The 18,424-nt window shown below is 42.0% G+C and overlaps 1 protein-coding gene across 1 annotated transcript in view; it reads right to left on the bottom strand.

The window, feature by feature from the left end:
- mgmt (O-6-methylguanine-DNA methyltransferase) overlaps positions 1–18,424 on the bottom strand; it is a 58,023-nt gene that overhangs the window by 14,034 nt on the left and 25,565 nt on the right. The window lies entirely within an intron of this gene.

The raw sequence follows: 18,424 nt of genomic DNA on the forward strand, positions 1-18,424 counted from the left end.
CTTAAACATGTGTGCTTAAACAGTCTCCAGAGCTCCTCATGCCCACTATCATAAATGGCATCTGTAAAAACAGCGTTTAAACAGAACATTCGAACGGGCTCGGCCTCGTCCAAATCCTCAGGCCACAGTTAACTCCATGCAGAAAACATTACCTTTTTTACAGGCCTGCGATTAATAAGTCACTTCTCACTAGGTGTGAAAAAGAATTGGCGAGCAGTGCTGTCCAACTGATTTCATTCCTGGGACCAGAGTGGAGAAGTATTACTGCTTCCTTAGGAATTCGTTTATGGACAAAAAATTCTCATTTTATATACGTTTAATAGTCACTGGAGTGGCAAGTATCACAGCCCAACTGCCTTACAATCTTAAATACCTTTTTTACTGCACGTCGTTGCCTGGCAGCTGGCATCAAAACAAAACCTCTATTGTGACATAAGCTTGCCTCCAAATCTGCCATAACCATGGAAGTCCCTGAATGACGATTAAATGTGTCTTTCAGACATACCACCCACTCACACACACACACACACACATGCACACACATGCACGCACGCACACACACACATCCACCTTCAAAAACAGCAGGCCAAAGTTCCATGAGCAAAGATGTGCCAAATACTTATCCTTGTTTTTTTTTTTTTTTAACATATATGACCATATTAAATAAATGAACAGACTTCAAACATTAAAAAGCAGTTTGTCAGATCTAGGTATGGTCATGTGCTCATACAGGTGCTCTCACCGTTTTTCCGGTTCTGAGAGTAAGGAGCTAAAACCGCTGCAGGACCCAACAGGACTGGATGCCTCCACCACTTTCCAAACAGGGTACCACCGAAGAAGGAGGCAGGAAACAGGAAGGGCTGTCCAAGCGTCCGTATTGGTTAACCTTGTGTTCTTACTGGACGACTCGTAACATTTTCACGGGATATGCATCCCCAGTGTCTCGCTAAAGAAGCTCAAATAAACCCCGCTGCACCAAAGCCAATACTCGTTCCAGATTCAGTAAATCCATTAAATATAGGTACGTTAAACTGGGTGACGACATAGAACTCTGCAATGCCAGAAAGGACAGGAAATTCGAACAGGAGCTCCACTACCACTTATTCTGACATCTCTTTGCTTTATATCACATCAAAAACATGCTCTATATTTAAATATCACAACTGTAATGCAACCCAATTCATTTATAATGAACTACTGTGTGGATGGTGATGTTATAAATAAATTAAAAAAAAAACAGACTAGTGATCACATTCTTATGCCCACTGATTTAATACACCTCCTTTAGGCCACAGAAAGCCATTTTGCATTTGCTGAAGCATGTGTCACCTATCATCATTTGTAAAAACAGGTCAGCCGATATTTTACGTTTTGTACGTTAAATATTTCATAAATCATTGATTAAATTGATCACATCTTGCTTAATTGATTAAACTTTTTAGCTGGTGCCATATGTTTAGAAAGATTTAAATGGGGCAAATGAATTACTCCGCAATACTTTATTAAGGGCATAGCCATTACTTAACACATTATTGTATTACAGAAAAAAAGGAAATGGCCCAGCGTGTCCTTAGAGGCATAGCAGTTACAGTACGCTCCTACAGGGACTTAGAGGGTTATTTAAAAGCTCTGCTGCCTCTCACAAAACTAGTAGTAGAGAAAAGTGTCTAACAAAGGACTACACACAACTAACCAGATTCTCCATCCACAACATGACGTGTGCGGAATACGGAGGAGGGACAGAGCCTGTCTGGATCATTGTGACCTCATACTTTTGACCGTATGCTGCAATCTGACTGGACAAGATTCTCTTGCCACAGTGACTGCATTTGTCAAAACCAGACCATCTGAGCATATAATATACTTACATTAGTCTTTTGCTAACTGCATACACTTTCAAGTAGACATGTATGTGATTATGCAGTTACCAAAAAACGTAAAAAACTTGTAAGTATATTATGTAAGTATATTATGAACTGCATTATTAAATGTATTAGTTTTTGATGAGTATTAGCATAAGGATATATTTACAAAGACCTTGATTCATTGACAGATTTTCTGAGACCTTGAGCAAGTGCCAGCAATGAAATGTTTTAACTTTGCTGTTCTGCTTATGCAAAATACATGGATTTCCAGCAAACCGATCACGGATGCTAGCTGATGGATGCTTTAACCAAACACAGTAGAGTAAAACAGGAGTTTTTTGTTCTGTGGAAGACCTAAAGGTACTTAACAACGCTAACTCCTGTCCCTAACAAGACAAAGGGGCTAAACCATTATGTATCAGGTACAAAGTACCATCCCCTGAATGTTCCTCTCTAAACATGTGCATTACTGGTACACAGACCTGAAGCTCCGCCATGGGGGATCTGCACAGCAGTTCCATTAACTTCTGTACGGCCTTATAAATAAATAATACCACCACATAAGTGGCTTTCTTGTAAATTGGTTTATACTGTTTCGTATAAATAATACACATTTTCTCCGTTATCCTCCATGACTGACTTTTTTTTTGTTTTTTTTTTTTTTGCTTTCGCCACAGATAACCCGATACAACAGTTTTTACACTTGTGCAGGAAACGGTTTATGTACCTTTTAAAAACACACAATTTCCTAGTGTTGTGTCATCACTCTTGGCTCTTACCTCAGATTGAATGTTTATTGGATTCTATATTGCAGAACAGCTCTGTTTTTAAGGAAAAGCTATTGACATAAGTGCTCTGTTATTTGAGGTCATGTTAAAAACACTTTGGGGGCTCTTAAACAAACAGCTAACACAATTATACTATGAAAGCCAAAGGGAAAAAAAGCAACAACTTTCAATTCAAATACTACCTACTGCAAAGCACATTTAACACTTCCATCCAAAAGAAACCAGTTAAAAATCCATTCAATTTATCTGGTTTGGAAGTGCTGAAAATTTGGAATGAAAACTAGTGGTATTTATGTTTTAAATAGCCACCAGGGCGATTGCAAAATCAAACCAGGTGCTTGCACATAATAACACTGCACATGACTCTAAAATGCATGTTACGCTGGATCACAATGCCACACATTAGAGACTTGGAGGGCGTGTTCCATCTAAGAGAGCTGCAGCTAAGGAAGACCCCTGCAGGTAAAACCACAGGTATCAGATTAACTGCGCAGATCTTTCCAGGATGGTTCAGCCATGCAACAAGGGCTGCCTTGATCCATTCCTGTGCTGTTTGACCATCCAAAAATGAGGACTTTACCATTTCTGCACAATTCATCTACCACTCAGTCAAATGAATGTATTCAACAATTTCAATAAAGCTGATCACCTGTAATCCATGAAAGATCTTATTACATTCTTATTTGCAGTATTAATAGTAAAAACTGGAGTAATAGTAATGGGAGCAGTATTAGTTGTATTAGCATTACAGGTGAATGTGGTACAATTATGTCTCTCTCCATTCTGACAGAGGGAAATCAGACATCAAGCACACGTATAAGATCCCAATGCACTTCAGGTAGAGCAGATTTAGACAGCAGTTACCAGCATCTCTGGGTTTATCAGGAGGCAAAGAGAAATAATTGCATGTAGACTGAATTAATGAGATGGAAAAGCAGGCGCGTATTGGCCGGCACAGAGGGGACCGGCCTCTGCCATGGCGGCCGGCATCCTGTCTCCGCCCGGAACCGTGTGTGTGTGTGTGTGGGGGGGGGGGGCACCTGATCATGCCGTCTGAGACGACTGTAAAAAGCCCTGCGAAATGCAAACACCGGGCCCCGCTCTTAAGCACAGGGGCGACCCCGACACACACCCTCCGCACTGCCGACTACACACTCATAAATAAATGATTAGATGCGGCATCTCCGGGGGCTATCCCACTCTTCCTACAGCAATTACGGGGGCGGGGGGGCGGGGGGAGGATGATCATGGCTCCAGCAGTGGACCTCCCCACTTTAAGCTCGCTGACTAGCAGGAACAATTCCCGGCGTCTTAAGTCGCTGTGCCGGAAGATTGGGCATTAGCATGTAGTGTGCAAATTTCGAAACAAGTCAGGTCAACAAGTGAGGTGTGGAAATACGGTTTCAAGCTCGAGTGCAACACTCCCCCCATGACAAAACTGAAATGCTTTCATTGCCTCTCTTCCTCATGACTGTCAATTTATTTGGTCTCTTCTTTGCTACAGGTGATTAGTCTGTTGTTTCAACCCGCTGAATTCAGCCACATAACACCAGATGTCCCTTTTCCCCCCGCCTTTTCCTCTGGTGGAACCATGACAGGAAATTAAACAGCTGTTCCTCAAAGAATTTTCATTCTAGATACTGTGTGAGAAAGTAACACATCACATTAACAAGAATTATATATTTACTGCTGGGAAGTACATGACCCACAGTTGGACAATGTCTGAGAGCAAATATCCACTACTGAACACTGAACATAATTTCCCTCTTACTGACAGGTGCATGGAAAAGGCACCAGTAAAGATTCTGTTTGGTTTGTTCCAAGAGAAGAGGCTAATTTACTCCATTGTGGATATTTGCAACCCAGAACAGAATTCTCGATTAACTTAAGTAGGGTCTTAATGCATATGATTCTGAAGACCCATGACTTATGGACATGTATATATCCTGTTATAGCCTTGAATATTTGAGTAATATAGGAAAGTCTCTATCCTTATTCTCCTCCCTTACTGCATGCACCATTGAGATGGGATGAGCAATTTTTTCATCATTTTTATATTTTTTGGAGCCCTTTTACAAGCCATATAACTGCTGACAATGTGCATTAACAGGCTACCGTAGCAACAGTAATGCTTGACGCAATACGCGATTACCGTTGGCCTTCATTTATGTGTAAACGACACAAAGTGCAATGCAGTAACACTCACAAAAAAAAAAAACACTACACTCAAATTATGTCCCCAACGGACCAATGCCCTCAAACTGAGTCTCACACCAGCATGCCGGCCCAGTAAAATATACTCTCAACAAAACAGTTCTCAGCACAAAGATCTGGCAGCCACAAATCAACCTCACATTACTGGGATACTGGTGGGGCCACTCGTGTGATGAGGTTAGAGAGGGCACATATACGCTCCTATTAGACAGCGGATGAAGGGCCCCCGACTGCTCTGTCTCTCTCCCTCTCTTCTTTGTGCACTTTCTGTCAGCGCTATCCCACGTAGTTAAGTATTCTCATCTTCTCCTCCTGCTCTGTTCGTGCCAGCAGACTGCTTGACACCTCTCTCCGGCCCCGCCGCTGCGCTCGTGGTCCGGCCGCTCGTAGGCTCCTATTTATTCTGACAGCGACACTAACTCCTCATTGCAGTTTCCCCGGCACTCCTCACAGACACGCTTTGGTAACCTCCAGCCCCGTGGCTTTCCCTGGAAGACGTGCGCGAGTTCGGCCTCTGTCCGCAAAGGCTGTTCGGCAGCACTTATCTTTCACTGCTTTAACACATACACAGCACTAAATCTGTTTGGAGGGCTCGCAGGACTGCACTCTGTCTAAGACATCAGTTTTACTGATGTAACACACCTCAACACACCTCACTTTTACTACATAACATATATATCTAAATGTAGCTTGAAATGAACAAAATTCATTTTCTGTGGGAAATTCCCCTGATTTTTCCCAAAAAAAAGTTACAGTTAATCAATTTAATCAATCAATTTTCTTGTGGAAGAGAGATACAGGAACTGATACCACAGAAGGCGCCGCCCAAAACAAAAGTAGACTTGAAGCCATAACTCAAAATTTGTACACATACAAGGCAATCAATGTTTGGTGCTCCTCAGTAAAGTGGCTGAACATCTTCAACATCGGGCATCCCATTGACAATTCGTATAAACCTTAACTGTGCTGCCTTGTCTATGGCCTTTATCAGTCAGGTGATGAGAGGGAAGCATTGCTCCATATTGCCAGGGAAGGCACAGCGGCAACTGCAGTGGTCCTAATCAGGAAATAAATAGGTCAGGGAGCGCTGACACACTCTCAGATGTCCACACCTGTCACACACAAGGCCCCTCATCCCTGTGCTTAGGGATAGTGAAGCGTGGAGGAAAGAGGTGGCCACCTTCCCTCCCTCCTCCTCGACTGCATGGGTGAGTGGCTGTCTGGCCCCTTAATTTCACCCCCTGTCCCTCTGAGAGGGTGTCCGAGCTGCTGCTGGCCGGCGCATCTCTGGAGCGCTCCCTCTACCCCCGCCGTACCCTGGGGGGTCACACCCCACTGGGCAGCGGTGGAAGGGGAAACTCAGTCCCCTGGTGTGATGGGACCCCTTTACCCTACTCTAACACTCATTACTCCCCCCAGTCTTCCCCTGCCCGTCCCCCCTGGGGGCCCGCTGTGCCAGACGCCATGCTGCCTGCTCGAGTCTCTGGGCGATGGCCCGGCCCGTGTGGAGCGCGGCGATCTCCTACGGTCACACGCTCTTCCCTAACCTGGTGATGGGCTGTCAGATATCCACACCTTCAGAGCCACATCCCTATTTCTGTTAATGGTAACATAAGATATTCACACTTGTCATTTGGACTTTAATTCCTATATTCTACACAATAAAAAAGTGTCACAGTCCATCCGTATTCTTTTTTATCCGTTTTCTGCACCGCCGGTGACTTACACTGATATGACAGGATGGAAGTTTAATTCAATGTCTCAGTGCGTGCGGCAGACTTTTTTTAATGTCGTGCAGTAAATTATGTGTATACTATGCGGATCGGTGACACGCTGGACTCAGTGAATAGACCATCCATATTTAAAAATCAAAGAATCTCTGCAGCACTGATCAAAAACATGAGCCAAGGATGATTATCAATCACACCGGTGAAGGCTGTCAGCTCTTCCGTCAGCTCACCATCTTAAAATTATGGCAATCATTTAACAGACAGCATGACGTGAAATACGTGCAAACAAAGCCAAAACAGACCATACACAAATCTGACTAGGTGGGCAGTACTAGGTAAAGCTATTTTAAACATAAAATGACTGAAATGTCGTATTTGCAACATAAAAATCTTGAACTATGATAAATGAAAAAAGACATGAATGGAAAAAAAGGAGTTGCAATAAAATCAGAAAGCAACCATGTAATGAAAGATAACAGTGAGGAAAAATATGGATGGCTGTGCGATATACTACTGTTACATCCATCTCAATCACCACATAAGCCATCCCTGAGTGAGTGGCACACACAAATACCAGCAGTCCTAAATGAAAAGTTTAAAATATTAAAATTTTATGATAACACAGCTTACATCCTATGTTAAATTATGCAGAACACGTTCACCTTTAAAAATACATTATACTAAAATCTCAGAATTAATAATGAAACACAAATGTAAATATTATTTGCCATTTTTTTTCAAGCTGAAAAAAAAAGTCTACAACATTGATAAATTCAGCGGATGCCACTTCAGGCCTGCTCTGCTCTCTCTCTCTCTCTCTCTCTGTGCTGAATTAGTAATGATGGGGATCCAGGAACTCTCAGCTCTTTTACCACGAATAAGTGTGATCGGTCGTGACTCCCGGGGGACTCGGTCAGGAATCTAACTCCATAACGCCGCCGGTATATGACAAGGTCGGTTCCATCTCCCAGCAAATGCACTCAGAAAATAAAGCAGACACTCGCGGGGCAGGCAGCTGAAACCCAGAGCACGTCGCCGTCCAAGGCCCGGACACACGGCACAGCCAGTGCCTGCAAAACCGAAAACTAACCAGCATTAGAGGAGGACCTGCCACAGATTAAGAGAAGAAATTAAATGACACACGCCTGTGTGTACACCACACACACACACACACACGCACACACACACACACACGCACACACACACACACACACACGTACAAACGGGGCTTCATGAGTGAACCATCTGGGGTTGTCATCAAAGCCACAGCTGCCCACACAGGGCTTCACCATAGCTACCCCTGACAAAGGCCAGTCCATTCAGGCATTTAAATGTTAAAGGCTGCAATAAAACTTTTAGCAGTTTGTTAAATATGAGTAGAAGCCGTTAAATCACCTCTCTGTACCCTACACATGCAGTTGATTATAACTGAAAGAAGCAAAAGAAAATTCACAAAAGGAGAGCATGGCACCAGGTGTACCAGGCACACTGAACAAGTATGAATAACACTCTGCTCAATACTGCATTTCAATTTACTGATATTAACTACAATACATGGAATTTATGCAATGATAGTTTGCGAAACTACATTGGTCTAAAAGCATTCAATGAATAGAAAGTAAACAAGCCTGTATGAAATCTGCTGAGGAAAATGTGTAATATTCATGTAAATTACAACTCATAAAGCAGATTATTATTGCATTTTGCACAGAATACCTCTATTCTGTATCTGAGTGAAAATACGACTGATTTCCCATAACTTTGGAGGCCTGCATAATTGGCTCCATTTGTGTTAATGAAATGTATAAAAATTAATCTAGCCTGAAGGTGGATGTAGCAGAGGCCAAAAAGGCCTTGCATTTAAAGACAATGAAAGATAAATCACTGTGTCACCTAACCAATTAAGAAGCAAAAAAAGAAAAAAAAAAATCTGCATATCGCGTGTATACTGTGTTCTTGAACTCACCTCCTCCTGCTCCCTGACCCTCTCCTTTTCCATATAGACCTATTTTCCCCCCATCCCAAGTGCGGAACTGTCATATACTGAAATGCATGAAACTTTATACATGACAGGAACACGGGCAGATACTACAGTGATGCTTTAAAAAGCAGCCTGGACAGAACCTAGTACCTTAAGAGTGCCACGCAGTTGCCGGGATACGTTCTGCTGGTGTCTGAAACGTCTGTATGCCAGTCGGTTGTGTGAAGAACAACAACAACCCTGCATGCGTTAGTCAATCTTATTGTGGGTCCTAACTCTACAGGCAGGACACTGCTGAAGCTTTACAGGTCATTCCTGAATGTAAAGCGCTTTTTTGGGGGGGGGGGGGGGGGGGGGGGGGTGGGAGTTGTGTTATTTGATAAACCAAAAGGGGAAAAAAAAAATACAGCCTTAGTGCCTGGTTTCTGGTTTAATGCACACCAGCCACTTACACAAAAGCGACAGACCCCATCACCCCCTTTCACTTCCATTAACTGTGACTTCCAGATGTCTGTCGACAGGGCTTATGGGTCCTCCATTTCTCTGATACTGTACGGCAAAGGGCTGCCTCAGTGAAGCCCAGCAGCTCCGATTCTGCTTGACCCGCTGTGTTATCAGACCAGCAAGAGGGAAGCGAAGGATAAGAGGGAAAAAAGACTAATAATCAAGGGTTCTGATAGGTCAGGGAAGCTTGTCAGAGCTCGTACTTCTGGGAATTTATTAATAGGTGTATGACTTCCGCGAGCTATTTATTCTGCTATTACCAGCTACTCAAACGCTTATCCAGAATCTGGAAATTCTAGAGCAAAGCAGTGCCCCACCACATCCTTCTCTTTACCCAGTCAGCTCAAATATGTATGAAACTCTCCAGGGACGTCAGATGGACCTGGCCACCATATGTTCTGAAAAACGTGTGTCTATCTAGGTATGCTTCTGTTTAAAAGAAATCTGCAGTGGCACTTAGCTTTTATAATGCAGAAACTGTTCTGTTAATGCTTCTCATAGTTAGCATGTTCAGCCAAATGTTTGACAGGAGAGGGGAAATAGCTCTGTGCAAAAAGACAGTCAAACTGAGAACGCTTTTTAACCCTGCGGCGACCATGTGGGGGAGGGAGATTTATGGTTTGCCTGTGTGGGACATTTCTGGTGGGTTTTTTTTTTTTTTTTGGTTGTACTTTTGGGAGGAAATGTAGCATACCTCGCATTCGAGGGGGGAGATCTCCTACACGGTACTGGGAAACCCCTGGATCTGACACCCAGAAAAGCGAGTTTTAGCAAAAACAGCAGGCACCAGGCACCAGAGGACTGGCTGCTGCACATTCCACAGAGGCCTGTAGGACTCTCCTGAGCAGGGCAGCCACCGGGACAAAGAAACATAAAAGACCAATGTTGGATTTTCTTATTATTTTAAAAGTAAACGAACCGGACCAAAAGCGCACTTGGAGAAAATCTTTATTTGGTGGAGATGGAATCCGGCAGCATTTCTGCCTGCGAAGCTTTAACTCAGAGAACTGTTAGCGTAAACAACCTTTTATACCATGAAACAAATGGTAACAGACAATAGGTTTACACTGTTGCAACATCAACCTATGCTCCCAATGCAAATCAGAATCTTTTGATGCTAAAGGCTCCTCTGTCTGGTGGTGGTTGCCAATTGCCCACTACCGGTTGTATTCAACAACTGACGGCTGTCACCTGCCTTAATCAGTTGCTCTCGGCTCTAACTGTAACGTGGCGCCAGAGGTGTGGACCTTCCTTTGTAACTATGATAATAAGGCCGTCAGGTTCAACAGTTCTCTTATTCTGAAGCATTTCTGGTCAGAAGTTACTATAATCTTATACCAATTACCAATTAACCAATTAAGAAATCACATGACACACACAAGAGTCACATCTGAGACCCATAATATTTTAAAGGAAAAGACCTGCGCTGGAAGCAAAAAACACTCCATATTACGCTTAGTCTCAAAGTGTAAAGCTGATACTGGGTTACACAAGCAGTCCTGTGTTTCTCAGATGCACAAATATATATTTCACATAAGGTGGCTTATAGGCTTAAACAAGTTGACTTTCTGACAGTAACCCTATTTTGGTCGAATCCTGTGTTACCAATTACAGCATACTGTATATCCCTATCACTCCATCAATTGGTTTTGACTCAGTGAACCACATAAATATATTTATCTGAGTTAATTATGTACAAAAAGCCAGAGATGAAGTGTAAAAATCAGAAATAACTATTTCAATTCTGCACAAAACCGGAACACATATCACAGCATGTTATGATTCTGAATAATGTAAACCACAGAAATAAAGGAACACGAGAAATGCATTATTCATGGTAAAAACCTGGAATTATTTTCAAAGTACAAATACCTGCATCAACTGCCCTGGAGACAGTGACTGTCCTTTCGTGTTTGTGTCCTACAGAGCAGGGATCATAAACCTAATTTATCCTGACACCAGAGTAGATCAAACCTAACCTATCCCTTTAAATATTTAACTGCCTTTTTATAACTTAATGTATTTTGTATTAGGAGGCTTCTATTTTTTTTTTTTTACTCTGTCTGTTGGAATCTGAAGTTTGTTAAGTGGAGATAGAGTGACAAGAGATGTGCATCAATCACAGGGAAGAAGCGGGTCCGATTCCGGGGCCACTCGACGCAGTTAAGGGGGTTAGAAAGCTTGCTCGGTGTCCCCAGAGATGACCTGGCTGCAAAGACTCAAATAGATAACAGCCGGGGTCAGTCACTTGAAGTAATCCTTTAGTGGCTAAAATGACTGGAATGGCAAAACGCCGGGCTGTGATTTACGCATTCAGACACTGATAAATTCGGATACTCGGAGAGCTCCGTTGAAGGGGACGGAGGTGGGGGGAAGGAAAAAAGGGGTTTGAGAAAAGGCCCACCGCTGTGAGGGAAAAGACACGGAGGAGACCTTGAAGCGGGGGGAACCGAGAGAGCGTGACGACCGGAGTGCCGCTTTCCTCTGTGCAGGACTGTCTTCTTGCCTCACCCTTAAAGCACCCTTACCACAAATCCAACAGGACCCGGCCGCATGTTCTCTTAATTAATTTAGGATTTCTCAGAGGGAGGTCTGACAGATACACATTTTAAGCCATATTCTCGAAAACATTTTTTTTTTTTCCAAGCTGCAGCACAGAAGAAAGTCTAGATGAGCTGATCATGTTTCTTAACACAAACGTGTGAGGGGAAAAATGAAGAAAAGATACGGATCACCTTATTTATAACCTTCACACTCACAGATGCATCTGTGCTCTGTAGGCATTACCTCAGATCAAACGGCAGACTGGAGTGTTCTTTGTCTGATTGGGTTATTTGAGTGTTTCATGTGTGTCCACCCTTCAAGCGGTATTTTCAACAGCACAATGTACAAACTGAACTAAAATGCAGTATTAAGATTTTATATTTAGATTGTGAACCGAAATAGAGGGAAATCAGAGCTGGAGCAGACTGATTTTCATTACTGCAGAATTCTCAAAGGGCACAGAAACCGAAACAAGCTTTTCTTCGTATGTACCATCTAGGTTGAAGATACGCATTCTAAATGCCTAGCACAAAAGTGTGGAAGACACAGAAGACAAAGAGATAAAATCTGGTACAATGGGCTATTTAGGTTGTAAAGAGCAGTTTTCAGTGTCATAAAAGGAATCAATTTGCCTGAAATAAATGACATGTACAGTAGAATCGTGTGCAGTATTAATAAGCTACAACTGTGTATTGTCACACTATTGCTATGTAAAGCAATTTTCATTTAATATGAACGAGTAAAGAAAAAACTAATTTCGTTCAAGCATAATTATCATTATATTTCTACCGTTAATGATTCTACAGGCACACATCATACAAATTTCATGATTCGTGTTCTCCATACGATTTAAGCAAAACGTGGAAATTACTTTCGACATAAAAATTTGAAATGCAAAGTCTGAAAATTGAATTATGGGCTCGTTTAAACTGAGATCCCAGTGGGACAAAACTGTTAAAATTACCTGCAGTAATTTGGAAACATTTAGATGTTTTAAATGAATTGTTTTTTATGCATGATTTTACACAGGGAAAATTGTGCTACCTTACACACTTCATTCATTTTTGTGAGAATATTGAGGTCAAAATCTCTACAGGCTTGAGTTTGCGTGGCAAGATGAAATATGTTCCCATGACAGCAAAAGGTGGAAGTATAATAAATAAAATATTATGGAGATGTGTTTCTAATATTGTGTTGTCATGATCAATTTCCCATTACCCATCCAGATTTTGATATAAACTGTAATATTTCCAACAAAAATTCACTTTATGGAGCTACTGACTCCAGTTTACATACAAACTACTGGCTGCCCTGTAAGCTGGAAATGAACAGCCTATGGCTATGTGCACAATGAATTGAGCATTTAAATTACAATTAGATGAGTATATACAACACTGAGCATTTGCGCTGGTTCGCAGACTCAGAGATGTGTGGAGAAAAATGATTTAGTCATCTCAGTGCTGAGGCAAATTGAATCAAATGAGCAACCAGCAAGCGGTCAAAATGAACTATTACCTCAAACTGGGAATCATAAGACATGATTGCTATCTTTTGCTAAAGGGGACCACAGTTATGAAAAGACATCATTTCAATAACTAAGATTTACATAAAACCAGCTCACACTAATATGTTACCATGGCAAATCATGAAGGCACTGTGAAGGATACTGTAACATAGGCTCATTGTTGGGATAAAAAAGAAAAGGGAAAAAAGACAGGATAATATCAAAGCCATATGAATGACTGCCATCATTTATCACCAAACACACACAATTTTTTTGGCAGATTAAGCTCTTCTAATTGCCCCTCTGAGTTCTGTTCATCTTGCTACATTATGCCTGGGATCATCTTACCACAATAAATTGTGTAAGTGTGTCAGGTCCTATAAACAATGATGACTACCCTTTTGAAAGCTTTACGTTATCAAGTAGCTTCACAAGCCACAAGTAACTAATATGAAGAGGTCCAGAGTTTCTGCACTGAAACCTGTTCAGAGGTAGGTGTAAGAGCCAGTGAGGAAAATGAGCATACAATAATGTAATGTGTCCATAATGATAATAATAATAAATAATAATCCTACGGCTACTTCTACAAACAATGGAAGCGTGGTAAGACGTAGTAAATACCCAGTTTTCTTGACAGAGTGTTAACCATGTGCATCCCTCGCTTACTGTAAGTGCTTTAACATCCTACATGGTTGCATCAGTGACCAGCGGGCGGCACAGAATGGCACCGAAGCCACTGGAGAGTCTTGAAGCGGTGACACAAGCTCAAACTCCAACTCCCACAATGCTGCAGTGGTCCTCTTGCACTGCTCGTCAGGTTCATTCCAAGCAAACGTTATATTACATTACTGTCATTTAGCAGATGCTCCTATCCAGAGCGACTTCCATTTATACAGCTGGATATTTACTGAGGTAATTCTGGGTTATGTACCTTGCCCGCGGGTACAGCAGCAGTGCCCCCAAACGCCACCTCCCTCACTGCAGAGCCATGCAATACGATGGGTCACAGGCCATCCCTGCTTTGGATCCCGTTGGCACAGACCTCCCAAACTTATAAAGCTGCAACAGACTTGATTCTGGAAGTCATAAGTCAGCCAGGGTTCATGCCATCATATTAAAATTAAATAAACAGATACCCATGCAGTAAATCTCGTGCCTTTGGTTTGCCACTGTGGCACTTAAGAGGACTGAATTGATAAGTCCTAAGGATACCTAGCTGATTAGAGCGGCTTTTCTGCACTGTTAACCATGTGCACAGTGTGTTCTAAAGACAGCATATCTGAACCTGCGAACGACAGAACATAGTTAACAAAGTGCACTGCTGCAACAGCGGTGCATATTGACACCATTTACTGCACAGCTTTCACAGTTACAGCACTCAGAGACAGCAGGAGGAAACATTCTCATTCGAAGAACATCTTCTGGATAAAATCCAGCGATGATCACCTGAATAGACAGTACGGTGTGTTTGAGATCAACATTACAAAAATGGAAAGAAAGACTGAATCGGCTAGAACTCCCTCTTCCCTCACGGTAAGCACCTCAGGTCAGAAGTCAGAATATAACGGTCCGCTCTGCCCTGCCGCAGGGACACTAACAGCAGTCCCAGTGCAGGCCACTTTGAGCCATGCCAGGTTTCACAAACCACAGGTCCGTGTGCTGAGTGGAAGCTGCCAGTTAGTGGAATCCAATAAGACCGACTCAAAACTGAAATGCACTGCTAGTCTGCCACTGTAATGTCTGCTCTGCTAAGCAACTATAATATCCACTTTCATCCTTGTACTGCACTCAGCTACATTAAACCTGACAGAAAGTGACTGCAGTCAATATTTCAAAAGTTAAATGCAGAGCTTGTGAAGAAAGCAAAATCCATGTGATATTAAAGTGAAAAAGAGCTAACTTTCCATTTCATGGAAAGCAGATGTTGGTTAACAGAGAGTCATTAGTTAGACGTTAATGTTCCGTTTGATGAAACATGTTCACTGTTGTATTGGAAAGAGAGCCAAGCCCTGAAATCCTTGTCAAAATACAACTAACCAGGATTGTTTGTTTAACCACTCGCTGTAACCTCAAAACTCCACACTATATATTTTGCTCTGCCTTGTATAAAGACACTGTTATAAACTGTTTTTACTCGTTGTGCCAAAAACCACGGGCTATCTGCCAAAATGCTTTCGTTGACGACGTTCTTGTCTGAGAGGAACCTGCCAAAACCAGTAAATATATTCAGTTTACATCAGAGAATGCCCCCAGGAAAAAAACCAAACAAAATAAAACAAATCAACTTGAGGGATAATAATTATACAAAAAAGGGATACAAATACAGCTTTATAAGGGCCTGATTCTCCCTAAACCATTTTGACTTAATGTACTTTGACATAAGTGCTTCTTTGCAAGTTTTGAGTGATCATATTATTCTAGGCATCAGCTCATCATACCTTTTAATGCGTTCAGGTAGCTGACCTCATAGACATAGACAAGTATAATGACCTCTGTGACTGGTACTGCCAGAACTGTATTCTCTTAGCTCATGTTGAAATCACTTCAAATGATTTAAATTTACTTCTAATGCCACTATAACATCATTCACTATAACATCATTCAATGCATATTAACAGATATCACGACAGGTGTTAGTAGTCCAAAAACCTGTATTTCCACCATTTCCTGGCATTTTTTCATGGATTATTACTTCTATCCAGTGCATAATGTTGTATGTGACCCAAAGATGAGTTCACACAATAAAATCAAAGACTGTTTAATGCTTTCCTCCTAATTCAGCTAAATAACCTTTAGAAAATGTGGTAAAGTATTATTGAGCTATAGTGGTAAAAAAAAAAGACAGCTAGCTACAGTACATCCCTATGTCATTGGTAAAAATGAACTTTTTCAGAGAGCGTCTGTAATATGTCATCATCATCTTCATCATCATTACCATTTCATATAGCACCTTACAAAGACCTCTGAACTGTGACCTCTGGCCTCCGGTGTTTGTGAGAGCTGTGACTGACCTCATGCAGTCTGAAGCACCTGCAGTGAGTAATGCATGCAGACACTGTGCACCAGGACAGTGACCAAACGGCAGTGTGTGTGTGTGTGTGTGTGTGTGTGTTTTTTTTTTTTTGGAGTGCCAAGGAAAAACATAAAACATATGACATTTCAGACGAAAAACAGGTCGGAAGCAGGTGCCAATCTAAACGAATGGAAAAGGAGAAAAAAAAAACAAACCACGTTCCCACTCAACCCAACCGGCCTGCCTGTCACGTCTGACACCGCTCATCACCAGTCATCCTTCACTGGTCATGGGCAACACGTGGGGTCAAAAGACCAAACTCAACGGGCCGAGCCACCCCTGTTTCTCCTCATCCTCGCGGCAGACACTCCGCTCTGAGATGACAAGAAAGAGCGCGTTTAAAATAGCTGCCAAAGAAGCAGACGTCTCAGATGGAGAGGGGAAAAAAAAGGCTGTCTCTATGAATTTCAGGGCCTCGGATCATGTGCAGACAATCGTACAAGCAAAGGCCATGAGACACTGGAAACAAATATGCTCTTCCCAAAATGATCCTTTCTGTTTTTTTTTCTTTCTTTTTTCCCCCTATATATAATTTCTCTCAGTTGTACTCACAGAGTACAATAACAGAGAGAATGCAGCAATCTGGTCTGACGCTGAGACACGGAATATGTGAATATACCAGGACAATATATATATTCTATGGATTTTGCTGAACAAAAACCATCAGATGTTGAATTACTGACTGACTAAGAATACAAAGTATATCTCCTAACCCATTTATGATGATTTCAATGCTTATTTTTAGCAAAATTAACAAAAAAATAATAAAAGAAAATCATAATTGGTAACCTAAATTGGTAATTGGTAACCTACGTTGCTGACATTCTAATTGTAAGTGAGTTCTCTTCTTAAAATTATTACTTTTGCTATAAATAATAAATATATTATTTATACTCCATGAATAATTATTTGTTATACAGATCTGTTATACCATATGCAATGGACACAAAGGATCAGTTTGATTTTTCTAGGAACAACCTTCATTTTCACAGTTAAATCAAACTGAGGTATAACACAATAAACTCAGGACAGCGGGGCCTGCATTTGCCTTTTAAAACGGTTTCCCTCCCCTGGCCCCGGCTCAGCACCAGATTAGAGAATGATTATCCGGTGCTTTTAAGTTCCTTGCTGGTTGGCGGCCGTGAATCAGACACCTGACCCGTTACCTTTATTTTCCGTCGCCACGCCGACGCCCCTCGCTGTATTCATGAGCCGCAATCTAATTCGAGAGCACTTCAGCTCCGGCAAACAGCCGACGGCCGCCACGCCGTGCGGAGTATTAGGCACCTTTTGTAAATATCACAGTGAGAGGCGAGGAAGGACAGCCTGCCTGCACATAAACTATGCCAATTAACCAACAAGGAAAAAACAAACGCTGTGCATGTTCCTAAAGGCCAGAGTAACTCCCTGATTTATGCTGATGCTAAAACCACTCCTGCTCTTGCTAAGAAGCTGGCGTGACACCATTCCTTGGAATGCGTTGGGTGTGCCCCCTGGAAATGCAAAAATTCCATTGGACTCTAATATTGCAAGGATGATATCAATGTCCATTTCTTATGTATTATGTATACTGAATGAGTAACAGGCATACAGAATAAGATGCATATCGCCTGTCATTTTATTTTGTCTTTGTAATGAGAGTAAAATGTCGAAGCATTATACTCTCACATAGGATGCCTCACAGTGATGTAGCTTCGGGACATCATGATCAGTCCACGATGCTGGACTGTTCTGCGGTTATGTGTCAGAAACGTGGCCACAATTCAAATGCGAAGACGGGCGTTTCTAAAACTGTTTAATGTGACTGGCCAGACAATAGGCAGAGACACGCTGGTATTTGTAACAAGTCCGCATTGTAATTTATTTATTTATTTTACACAGACCTTTCATGGAACAAGACAGCCCATTGCCTCGATCAGTAATCTACTTATGTTACAAAACTACTACATGGGTAACCCTTGCAGAGCACTTCTGCACACCCTATTTCCAGATTTCGCTCCAGGCCAAACACCACGCTGTATATACCAGTACGTTCAACCACCTCTTTAGCATCCGAGAACAAATTACTGTTGAGCAATCGTGGCTACGGGGCCCAAGGAGACCAGGAGACCCGGTGTTTTTTATTGTAAACAAGCATGGTGCCTTGCCCAAGAGCAGTCTGGACGCTGATACAAGATTCATAATAGCTGTCAGAATCTCCCCTTCTCCCATTGTTTTATGG

The sequence above is a fragment of the Megalops cyprinoides genome, chromosome 15 (assembly GCF_013368585.1).
Source record: "Megalops cyprinoides isolate fMegCyp1 chromosome 15, fMegCyp1.pri, whole genome shotgun sequence".
In the NCBI taxonomy this organism is placed as follows: domain Eukaryota; kingdom Metazoa; phylum Chordata; class Actinopteri; order Elopiformes; family Megalopidae; genus Megalops; species Megalops cyprinoides.